The 12,638-nt window shown below is 39.1% G+C and overlaps 1 protein-coding gene across 26 annotated transcripts in view; it reads right to left on the bottom strand.

Moving 5' to 3' along the window:
• LOC308179187 (uncharacterized protein) overlaps positions 1-12,638 on the bottom strand; it is a 198,516-nt gene that overhangs the window by 132,011 nt on the left and 53,867 nt on the right. For 24 of the 26 annotated variants that reach the window (XR_013940210.1, XR_013940211.1, XR_013940212.1 and 21 more), the window contains one exon: positions 12,558-12,608. The gene's annotated coding sequence lies outside the window, so the exon portion shown is untranslated. Of the gene's footprint in view, positions 1-5,725; positions 5,853-12,557; positions 12,609-12,638 lie in introns of all 26 variants that reach the window. The other 2 variants (XR_013940215.1, XR_013940216.1) reach the window with 1 other exon arrangement.

Here is a 12,638-nt window from a genome sequence, read left to right as displayed (position 1 = left end):
GCTCAAAGTTAAACAGCTTTCAAGTGCAGTGGCAAACCCATTGAACACAGTCCCATGCAAGAAGGGTTTGTGCAATGGGATACATTGCCTGGGGGGGTGTGGAGCCCTCACCTCTGGAGGCCTTTACAAGCCAGTGAGACAAATCAGTCAGCACCAGCATGACCATAGCTGATCTTTGCTTCATCGGGGCTTCCAGACACCATGAGGTCTACTTTGAACATCAGGTTCAGTGGTTAGTGTTACTTTTGTGACAAATTTCACTTTTCTTCTGAGAACTATAACTAACAACAGGGAGGTTTAGTCTTCCTCCTAATCTAATTAAAATCAAATTTAGGTTAAATTGCTTCCTAGGAAATGGACACCAGACTCTAGGCTAAGATTCACAAAAAATGGGGTTGCAGACTCCTTGCTTAGTTTTCCATTTAAACCATCTGTTTGAACTCAGCTGCTGGAGGATGGAAATATATTGTGTAAATAAAGCACAGGGAAGTATAGAAAGAAATATCCAGTCTCTCTTTCTCTTTTTTTTTTTCCCCCTTTTCGTTGTTCACAGTCCTGAAACTTGCTAATGTGTGACATGAGAATCACAGTGAAGTATTTCCCAAACTACACTGAGTTAAGGGCCCGCTTCAGCATGCTGGAGATGGGTAGCAAAGCCAAAAGTTGTAAAAACATCCAATAAACTTTTGTGACGATTCAGCAAATAAGGCTGACAAAGTGGAAACAAAACTAGTTAAAGGAGCATTTAAGATGTTATTCTTGGGAAAATCCCTATATTCTGATTGGGAATGTTTTTAATATTCAGTATGTGAATGGACTTACAAAAATATACAGCAAAGTTTCAAATACACAACCTAACGCTTAGAGGCACATATAATCACTACATATCCCTTGCTTAATCTCTCATTTAAACCAATTCGGTTCATATAATCTACATAAGATGTGTATTAAGCAAGGATGAGAGCAAAGTGATTCAGCTGTTCTTAAAGTAAGAGGCATTTTAACCTAGCAACAGAATAAACAGCATGTCCTATCCAAATGGATGAGTCCCTCAGCTCAGCATAGGGCTGTTCTATGATTTAGGAAGAGTGGATAAAGTACCAAACTCTGGGCTCTAAAGCCTAGCCAGAAATGGCAGTATTGCTCTGCACCCATAATTTATAGCAATTTATTGAGCTTTTTCCCAGGCAAGCATTCACCAAATCCTTAGATGAAGGTCATGGCAGATATTGGGTCTTGACACAAAACAAAGCTTTTCATTATATCTAGGGCTTCAAAGTTCTTCTCCTGCTGGTCATATAAGGGGGAGTTAAACAAAAACTAGCGTCAAATCCTGTACTTCAGTGTTTGAATACTGATTTGAATACTGTTTGAATTCAGCTGATACTTAGCTCAATATATGAAATTAAACAACTTTTTCCTACAAAGCATCTTCATTCATAAAAAAATAATAATAATATGCTCATCTAACATCTGTTTTTAAAGCCTGAACACTTTGATAAGCTTATTGTGAATCAAATAAAAACAAAACTGCTCAGTGAGCATCACAACTACCAAAGCATGGCAATGGATTAGTTTTTACACAAGGAGTTGTTGTACACCTCATCTCCATTTTTGAAGGAACCTGAGAAAATAACAGCAAATTCTGATTTGAAAAACATTTCTGCCAAATTTCAATCTTCTGAAGTACTTCAACTGAAACAGTCAACGTATTCAGTCCTATGATGTTTCCCACAATGCGTGATATTCCAAATGATTTAAAAAAAATAAAAATAGGGTCATTTGAACTCTCATTAGCTATTAACATGGAGAATTAATGTATTCTGTAATTGGAATATAGACTGGGATATTCATCCCAATGCAGATAGCTGGGCTTTTACTTACTTCATACCAATTTATTTATTTTTTTAAGTCTAGAAGATTACCTTCCATGTTTAATGTGTTTCATAAGCAGGGGAAGAATACAGATTCCAGTTCCCTAGTTGCACTGTAAAAATAAAAACACATACTGATAATATACTGATAAGTGTCTAACAACAGTCAAAGAGAAGATTATTGTGTGTGGTGAAATCACAACAAAATCATAATTTGGATTAGAAGCACTTTATGAAGAAACTGGATTGCAATGTTTTTCCATCATTGTCTCAGGACAGAATGTGGCTTTTCAATGTGAAAAAGGACCACTCTTACATTAAGGTTTTGGCTTTGTTCTCTGTGACCCAATATTGTTAATATGCACCTTTTACTTTTAAAATAAATGATTTTTCTATTAAATATACGGTTATATACATATATACTTATGGATGGAAAATGGCATAGAAGTATACATGTATATATAATGCATGTTTATGCGTATATGTGATTCGAATGTATCTATATAATGTGGGTTTGTGTGTATGAGAACATACTTTCACACCATCTTTGTCACTCTTCAAATCCCTTTACACCTCAAATGAGGTCTTAGGAATTTTGCTGAATTTTCCTAATAAATATTTAACCTCTTCTGGATTTTTCCCATGGGAAAAGAGACAATTAGCTATCAGACTGCAACCACAAGAATACCTTGCAAATCTCTATGCAAAATCTGAGGGGCTTTTTCCAGCCAGGTGAGCAGAGAGCTCTGCAAGCTCAGATGAGAAGGTGGAACATACATGCAGGGTCAGTAGTTAGGTGCCTGGGGTACAAAGAAGACTCCAAAAGCTAAAGAGAAGCAGTGATATGAAAAATCCAGCTCTCTAACACACTAGCATTGGTGCACTAAGACCCAGAAATGCTGGAATCACTTCTTGCTAAAAACAGAAGTATCCCTCCCTTTAATGTGGATAGGAAAACTACCAAGGGAAGAGGGGGCACACACCGGCTGAGCAAAGGAGCCATCACGGACCAAGGAGGACACAAGAGCCTGGAGACACAGATCATGCACAACAGGGGTGAGGGAACTGCAGCATGTCCCCACATAGTGCTTTCTGAGACTAGTGCCATGGGGGGAAAAAAAAAAAAAAAAAAAAAAAAAGATGAGGAAGTTCATCAAATAAAACACACTTTGTTTATTCCTTCTCCAGAAGACATAGCTTATGGGAAAGTATCAAATACTTTTATACCTTTTGTGGAAGATGTGGATGTTTAAGATATAACTCTTTTGCAAAAACATAGAGGTAGAAACCAGAGCTCCAGATGCAGCCGTGTACTCACTACCTATTAGCAACCAGCTCTTGGTGCTGTGCAACCCAGTGCAGGGATGGCTCAAAAGGGCAGCAGAAGCCCACATCGTGGGAGGGCTGCCAGGGAGGGGAGAGCTGTGCTGCCAGCATGGGCAGACAAACCAGCACTTTTCTGGGATGCTGCATGACCTGGTGATGGCATGGATCACTAGATGAATAACCTTTCAGCAGTCAAAATGCTGTAATGAAAATTAGTGTTATCTATCCTTGGCCTGTGGTAAATACTGACAGGAGAATCCAAGATAAAAACATTTTCAGCACGCTACAGGAGAAAATACAGAGGAGTGGGTGGAACAAGAAGACTTTTTGCTTTCAATTTTTTGTTGTTGTTCATTCCCTCCTGTGTACTTGCACTGACGCAATGAAGATCAGCCTGCAGAGGGGTCCCTCCAACCACCACTGCTTCTGGAATCAACAGGCTGGTTGCAAAGCAGAAGGGAAAGCAGAGTTTGTATGAGAGCTGATGTGAGGACACAAAGACGTGGTGCTTACCCAATGGTCTGTTCAGCATCACGATGCTGTCTGTGTGGCATTCAGATACAGAAATAGCAGAGTTACTTGAGAACAGCCAACAGGAATGCCACAACGGTAAGCCACATGCACCCATTTACTCGTAAAAAGAAATCCTAAAAATAGTCAATTGTAGAATATGGCTTAAATTTTGCTGTGTTACAGATTAACAGGGGCGGGAGGGTCCTGTGTATGCTTAGATAAAATATGACAGTAAGAAATGTTTACTTAACGTGAATCTTGAATTAAGACCTCAAATACCACACTTGGCATAAGAAGCTTTGTCTTTTGTTTTGGACAAGGTGGACCCAAGCCACAAATGATAGGTTCACATGCAAACTTTCCCTCATGTGGGGCAACTTGGTGCACAGCCATACTTTCATTTCACCTCTCCTTTTACACCCTATGCCCAGCCTGACCAGCACCCTCTTGGGAATGCTGCACAGCTTCAGAGAGGATCCAGCAACACTTTTGCTGCTTGTCAACTTCTCCTTACTCTTGAGAGAAGAGACATGAGAGGATTCTGAAATGCCACAATTTACTATCATCAGTTAAAATTTAATTTGCAGATAGCTCAGACCAACCTGATTTAATTTTGAATGATGCTAAAGCTCAGCAAATCTCTGCTTGGAAATTTTCACTGCCATCCCCATTCAGGCACCATCAGAATGATATGAAATCCAGAAAGCATACAAGTTGCAAAGGCAGCATGCTCAAATTAATCTTACCCTCCCTTACTAAGCTCCTCTGGAAAAAAAACTAACTCATTTCAGATTTGAGTATTCTGAAACTAAAACAGCTCTTATCTTAACTTGCCTATGTGAGATTTACAAATGAGAAAAGAACAAATAAGGAGTAATTTAAATTTTAATTTAAAACCCCTCCATTTTCTTATCCCTTATCAAACTGCCAGCATTTTTCTTGCTAACAATGAGCCGAGTGTCATGGGCATAGCACAGCCCCCTTACCACAAACCAAGTAATCTCTTTCATCTAAAACCCTGATCCCTTTAATAAACAAAATACGAAAAGGCAGTCAAAATTACGCTCTGGCTTTATGAAAGAAGCAGGGAAATCCTCAGAGCACAATCCCCTACTTGTTATTTTCACAGCCCACGTGACCCAAAGTCATTCTGAAGGATAAAAAGACAGAGGCTGCCACCAGATCTCTGCCATGATTTTTCCACAGTTCCCAGCCTTAGCCCATCTGTTATTCAGCGGCCACATGAATGGCATGTGTCAAGAGAGTCATCACTGTGCAAACTGCCCAAAGAAATCAACCAGCCAACTTCCTTTTGCTTCCATGGCTTCAGCAATTGTTGCTGAGCTGGCCACCATATGGTGAATAATTAGTTTTTCGACCCCACTCCAGAAAAATGTTCGCTCTATTGCCAGGCATTAGCAATATGTGTGTTAATGAACAGCAGATGATGAATGCCTATACATTAACAAAAGTTGAGATTTTCTGGCAGCAAGCTGCATTCACCACAAGAATCCCGATGACTTGTAAGGCACTGAGTGATGGACATCAAGTCATGGCTAAAATGTACGATTCAACCAAATATCTCAAACACTAAAACAACTTTGCAAAAAAACATCATGCTCTTCTCATCTTACTACTCTCTTTCTTAAAATGATGAATTGAACCCACATAAAGGATTGCCAATTTAGAGCTCTCAGACAGATTTCTTCTGTTCTCAGGCAATCGAGGTACATTGTGTACATAGCCAGAATGTAGGTTCCTCCTCATTTCTCTTTGTCTGAGTGCTTGATGCATATGAATTTATACTGAATACCCACACTGTACAAGCTCCTCAAGGAGTCGGTCCCAGACCTCTGTGCAAACACTCACCTCCAAGGACCTAGGCTGGTAAATATGTCTGATGCTTCCATCAAATGAACTTAAAAGCTCAGCTAAGGCCTCTAAGCACATTTTGCTCCCTGAAGTGTTTTTTTTTTCTTTTTTCTAGCTCTCTAATTAAAAAGAGATCTCACCTGCATTCCTCTATAGGATGAAACATCCCCATGTTGTGCAGACATCCTGAACTGGTGATCACATTCAGGAAAGCTGATGGTTCTGGCTATTTTCTGCCATAAATGAATTCCCCAGTGCACACCAAAGCTGTTTTAAAATAAAAGCAACGATTTACAAACAGACCTGTAGGTAATTAACTACTGCTGTTGAAAACAGTTGCAATTCCGGCCTATGCATTTTGTATAGCACAGAAATGCACACTGTAATATGCATCACAATTCTAGTAACAACAGGCAACAACTACTGTTCAGAAGATAGGAGATAGAACAAGCAGCTGAGACACCTCTGTTTCATTCACAGAAACCTCATTCAGTGGTGAAAGGCACAGAGCAAACCCAGGTGCACAGCCTGATCCCTGTTCAGAACCTGTCAAACCGCAGGCAAGTTGTTCAACCTCACTGCATCTCATAGTCCAGCTGGACCACAGAAGTCAATCAGAGCACAAAAGCTAGCTGTGCACAGGTCTGAATGCACTTTCTGGATCTGACTAGCAGGCAGGTCTTGAAATCTCTATCTGCACTTGCCATTTTACCATGTGTTCAGCACTAGGCAGGCAGTTTTTTTCCCAGGACTAACCCAAACCTTGGACACAGACAATGTGCACAGGCAGCATCAACGGTTTCGTTTTTTCTTACTTTCTTATGAAATGATAGCAGTTGCAAATTTAGCTCCTTTTGGTGCAGTCCCAGGAACCGATTGTTCCATTTAATTTGTGTGAGTGTTGAATAGAGAAATCATCATCTAGATGTTCCACTAAATCTTGTTGATCAAGCAGGAGTCACACTGTTTAATTCAGATAATGGTATGGCTATGGAAAAGTGGATTTCATCTGCCCAGACTAGGGCACCTGTTCCCTGTCTTTTTTTTTTTTCTTCCCTTCACTACCTGCAGGAGTTTTAAGTTTGTGGGAGAGAGGGCTGCAGAATTATAAAGGTGATTCACTGATCCCTCAAGTTCCTTGGTAGCACCTCGACATAGAAAACACTCACATATTTTATGTATGGCCAGTTTCTTTCAGTAGATCTTTTGAGTGTTTTGAACGCTGTTCAGTGACTCAAACCTTCTGGGAAAAGTATTTCAATTTTGATTAATGGGTGGTAATGACATACAGAGAACACAGACAAGATTATGTCCACACAGCAAGAGGTGAAGTGCCAGGACTCGGATCTGAAGCTCTGGTCCAGTTTCCAGGCCAAGTTTGAGATGAAGACTGATAACTCCAGGGTACTGTTTCATGACTCAGAATCTAACAGACAAACCCAGTTTAAGGCATTCCTGTCCTCTGTGTTTATCTGCCTTCAAGCTGCTTCCACCACAATCTCAGCTGTGCTTCATCAGAGAAATATTCTGCATTAAAATAACAGACAAAATATCCTGGAAATCCACCCCAATCAGTAATTAGCTAAGAGACAAGGTGTGTTATTGCAATTAACAGCATTCGTAAGAAAGGTGAGCAGTGCTAATAGACATGCCTAATAACAACATATTTGGCCAAAGCTTTAGACAGTTATTCTATTGTTTACATTAGTAGGACTTTTACCTATACAAAGCACAGAGAGAAAATGTCAAACGTTATTCTCTGTTATTCCAAACTCTGAGATCTTTTGTATATTATCTAAATGAAATTATCCTTCTTTGTGATCAAATTGATATAATTTGCACTCAAACCAGTACCTAATTCCCTGTAAAATTGCTTGCCTGGTAAATAAATTTCAATTTTAAAACACAGGTTATGACTGCAAGAAGGTAAAACTAAAAGGAGTTTATGATCTACCACCTTTGACAGTGGTTGAGATAGTATTTCAAATCAAACTCTTCCCTTCTTCATGCAAAACTATTCGTCCCAGAGTTATAACATTTTTTAACAACACAAAGTTTTTAGCATTTTCTAAATTGTTCAAGGAGAGGTATTCATCACTTTGTGGCTGTCACGTTTGAGGGCTGTGACTTTTCACAATGGATATTTTAGTGTCTCTAGCAAGCTGGTAGGTTTATCCCTTCACTTCGTGACATAGCCAGTTTTCCAGCACACGTAAAACAACAGACTGTACTAGCTGCCAACTATCATAGAATTTTTTCTAAAATTTGAACAACCTACAACATCAGACCAGGAGACCAACTACAGCAGCTACAAAAGCTAACCGTATTTAACTGAACAAATCAACAATCCTGTATGACTCTCAGATTTTCAATCCTACTCCTGATGAATGAATATCTATTTATATATATTTTATTTTTTCTTATTACCCTGGAAAATTACATGGCAGATTAGATGCCTTCACCCCTATGCGCACAGAGGGCTCTCCAGTGCTGATAGGGCACTGTGTGAAACTACAGAGGCCTGGAGAAGGCCACAGAAAGCTCTTAAAGAGAAACTGAAATCATTGCCATGTTTTATCTTAGAGAGATAAGAGCACATATAAGTGCACACAACAATAGACGGCCGAAAAATCAGGAGCTGTTACGAATGCTGGCTCAATAACTACAAGAATAAGGGGCCAGTCGCTTGCAAAGTGCCTCCAGTTACTATAGCGCAAATATAGTGACATTTTTCTAAATACCAGCCTTTGAAAACACTTCAGATGCTACAAACAACCAGGAATCTTATCATCTTGCATGTCAACAGTAATAAGAAAGAGAAAAGTCAGCAATTTCAGTGACAACTCTGAAATTGCACTGTTTTGAGACAGTTATTTTGGTAATACCTGTGGAACTCCATAGTGCTTTAGAAGGTTTACAGAAATTAGCATATCAGGTAAAATGTCTGTACAAGTGGAACCACAGCTCTAATTTTCTTCTGCAAGGTCTTTGCTTTTGTTAATGACAATCTATACAGGAGGACCACATCTTGATTCTAAGAAGCCAAGAAACTACATGACAGGGATATCTGGAAAAGAAAAATCTTATTTGCTAACCAATTAAATCCAAAATCAGTGTAACAGCATGAATGTGGAATATCTGATGCTGTTGTATTGCCACTCTTCAGGTACAAATAGAATTTAAATAATTGGTGCCTAGGAAATCTAGGAATGCGATCCTTGTGAGAAGAATAGAAGGAAGAATTAACTATTTTTACTGTATTTACAGGTGGGGAGGCAGGGGAGGAGGGGATCAAATCTGACTTTAAAATGAATACCACATACCCAGAATAAAACACAAAACAGAGTATTTATAATGAAGTTAAAGTTTAAAATATTCACAGAATAACTATAGGAGCCACAAAAAACACAAACTCACTCTGTAATCTAAAAAGTTTAATTGTTTTCCAAAACTCAGGGGGATGGAATTAAGATATCTTTAAAACCTGCATTGAAAATCTGTGGAATACCTTTTTCAGTTAGACCGTGAAAAAAAAAAATCCTTCCATTTCAAAAAGAATATCTTTAAAAGTCATTATGTAGTTGAATGATCTTAAAAGGCTGCATAGAGGCAGCCAAGGAAAATTCCTGACATGCATTTTAATGGCACTGGTGCAGTGGCATTTATAGTAGTGTTCAAGATAAGCAACGTGAACGTATACCATTCTTTTAATTTTTTGTAGTTTATTTACCTATCTTTAGGAATATTCTAGCAGTTAAAGAATGCATCTCTTTAAAAAATGCAGGTTTTCCTAAGTATTTGTCTTTAAAATACTGAAATATGTCCCAAAATAAAGGCTTTGAAGCAAAAGGGCTAATACCTTTGCCCAGATGAATCCAAATTTTGCCAAAGAGGGCTGTGCTGGCGCCTTGCCAGGAGCTTTAAGGCTGAAGCTAATTTGCATGAAATGGAGGAAATTGCAGCTGCCCTCAGACTTAGTATGGAGACACAGACAGCCCCAATTGAGACAGAGCATTGCACAATGGGATTTGTGAATACAAACATGCCACACTTCCTTATTTAAGATGAAAGTAGCTATAGGCAACAGAGTAAGTCTCCATGAAAGCTACTTAGATACCTTTACCCCCACCTTTCAGGTCCAGTGACCTCATTTCAAATCCAGGTGGGGGCTGTCACTGGACCACAAATGGAAATGAAAGTTGATTCCAGAAGACAACCACTTTCAGAAAAAGGGTTTGAGAATAGGATTAAATCCCATTCAAATACACTCCTGGAAGAGAATGCAACTCAACACATTCTTAAAAGCACTTAAAAATTCCTGAATTGGGGATTCAGAAAACCCCTCCTATTCATTCCTTGTTGTCACCTCAGGACTACATGAATCACTGATGATGGATACTGGATGCTTGAACGTCTGTTCTGAATATGTCTTGAAAAAATGCATCAGATTATTATTATTTTTATCATATGGACAGTATCACATGCTCTTCACATAAGATATCCTCTTAATATGATTTTCAAGATTTCCACAAGGTGCCTGTTGTGGTTGCTTAATTTCACAAATTAATTAGTTAAGTACTATTGTTATGCCTTCCAGTGAAGGAAAGGCATATTGCATTAGTTTTTCACCATGCTCCTCATCCTGCACGCTGTTGGGTTGGTTCTCAGAAATACAAAAAACTGCTTAATGCTGGAAGAAATTCACAGACAAGTTCATCACAAGAAGTTATACGAACAAAGACAGTCTCAAATGCTGAGCAGAAGGACACAGGCTGCAATTCTCAGTAACCAGAACTGGCATTATCAGTATGTCAGTATGATCTTGCTATATGCCTTCAAGAGGATGGGTTGGTTCTTTGCTCCTGTAACACACATTGTCTCAGAACAAAGTCCCAGCAAAATCACACTCTTCCCTTTCTTTCGAGGTTCTATCAATTAGCTTATCCAGTACTCACTATTACACTGGATATAATCACTGCTCCAGTAAAAGAGGCCATTTACAGTACACTCAATTGTTCACTTTTTGGCATGTATTACAGAGGGTGTGAGGACTCTTTTTTGTAAAAGGAACACTCATCTATGATTTGGGTTAAGGGTCTTTGCTCCCCTCTCCCTCCTTCTCTTTTTTTCCATATCCCAATCTGTGATAGTTTTAATCCAGCTCTAACCAGACACCCAAATCTTCCTATAACTTGCAAGAGTCATTGTTACCTCTCTGTAATTTTGGGACTCATCTAATGATGAAGGACAAGGCAGTCATCTAGGGTCAATGGGGAGAAACATGTAGCCCTGCTTCTAAGGTAGATATCTAACACTGAGAGCAAGGGGCACTGAAGGCGGTACTTAAGAGTGAAAAGCACATACACTTTTTCCCTTCATTTATAAGGAATCAGGATAGCCAGAGCAAACTATGATTCTAATCAATGCCTAGAGACTGTACAGCATGCATACTCTAAAAATGCACAAATAACCTTCAGACTAACTGCTCTGCACCAGCCAGCAAAGTCCTACAGTACACACACACAAACAAACAAACAAAAAAATTAAAATTCAGAAGGTAATATGTATATGTCTGACACCAAGGAAATCACTTGGAAGACTGTAGTACTAGCTTAAACTGTCTTTTCAAGTTTAGGAGATGAGAACAACCTAAATCTAGTGTTGTTTTTCCTTCTGTGACTGAGCATATTGACTTTTAACTTCAGACAACAAGACCAAAGAAAAACATTGCAAGAATGCACGATGGCAATGATTTTGCTATTGTCCCTTTCAGCTACAGTGGTGTGTCAAATTAGTATTTAAAAATTAAAATAATAAAAAAAAAAAGGAGAAAAAATTGTCTCACCACTCCTGTCAGCCCACCCAAAATTGCCTTTGATGTGCTACAATAAATTCTTTTCACGTTCTTTACATGAACTAACTGTCTAACTGGTAAACACCCAAACGCTGTGAAACATGCCTCCAGTCAGACACAGAAATACAAAGTTAGAACCTAACCTGGGAGAGTTTGTGGTTAAAAAAATAAAAAATAAAGCTTTATTTGGACCCCAGGTTTTCAGGTCTTAAAAGAAGTCCCAGTTCTCCAAAACATTAAACTTTGGGTTGGCCTGCTGAAAGGCAAAGTGCCTCTTACTTCCTTATTGTTGGGAAATGAGAAGGGAGTATCTAGAGAATCACTTCGAAATGCATCTGTTTGAGATCACCGGAGGTCAGATATCATTTACTCCACCTCCCACTCCAAGCAAAATCAGCTGTATGGTCCTACTCTTGACAGATTTCTCTTGAAGCTATTCTGAGAATAGTCATGGGCAGGGAGAAAAAATTACTGCCTTCTTCCTTGCAACAGCCTTTCATATTCTTGAAGATTCTTCCCTGATTTGCAAAGACTCTTATCACCCTTTCCACTCCAAAATGGATAGCACATCTTTCCTGTGGCCTGGTACCCAAAACACCCCAGCGATCAGAGCTGAGCAGAACAGATAGGCTCTGTCCTCTGTCTGGCAGGGTAAGCCACAATTTTAAGTCATCATCTCAGCCACTGCAAATTGTAGATGTTTGCCTGGTGAATAGTTATGTAGTCAGTTTTGCACCTAGCCTATCCTAGGGCATGATACACTATAATTCTCTAGTTGCTTAGGAGAATGTCACATCAGGTGTTCTCTAAAGCCTTAATAAGCTCAAAACATATGAAGTCTAATGCTTCTCATCTAGCAATAGAAAGGAATCTACACATTTCATTTATCATGAAAACACTGGAAGGAAGGAAGTCTTTTCTTTCACCTCGGTGGATCAGAAACATGCTTAGACAAGGAAGCACTACAGGGTAACAGATAGATGTTTTCAGTACCAGTCATTGCTTCAACTCTAGGCAACTGTAACTCTACAGCTGTTGTTCATGTTGGCAGTAGTAACACACATTCACATATTATCTGTGATTCCCTTGCCACATATCACATATACCAACAGGCTTACCATTTCATCAAGGATATTGCACTCTTTTCAGCACAGGACTTTGGCCAGCACCTAAGAGATCAAAGAAACATGCAAGAAACT

This window comes from Anser brachyrhynchus, assembly GCF_964034855.1.
Source record: "Anser brachyrhynchus genome assembly, chromosome: 1".
Lineage (NCBI taxonomy): Eukaryota > Metazoa > Chordata > Aves > Anseriformes > Anatidae > Anser > Anser brachyrhynchus.
The sequence above is the reverse complement of the archived record's forward strand: the minus strand, read 5'-3'. Positions and strand labels throughout refer to the sequence as shown.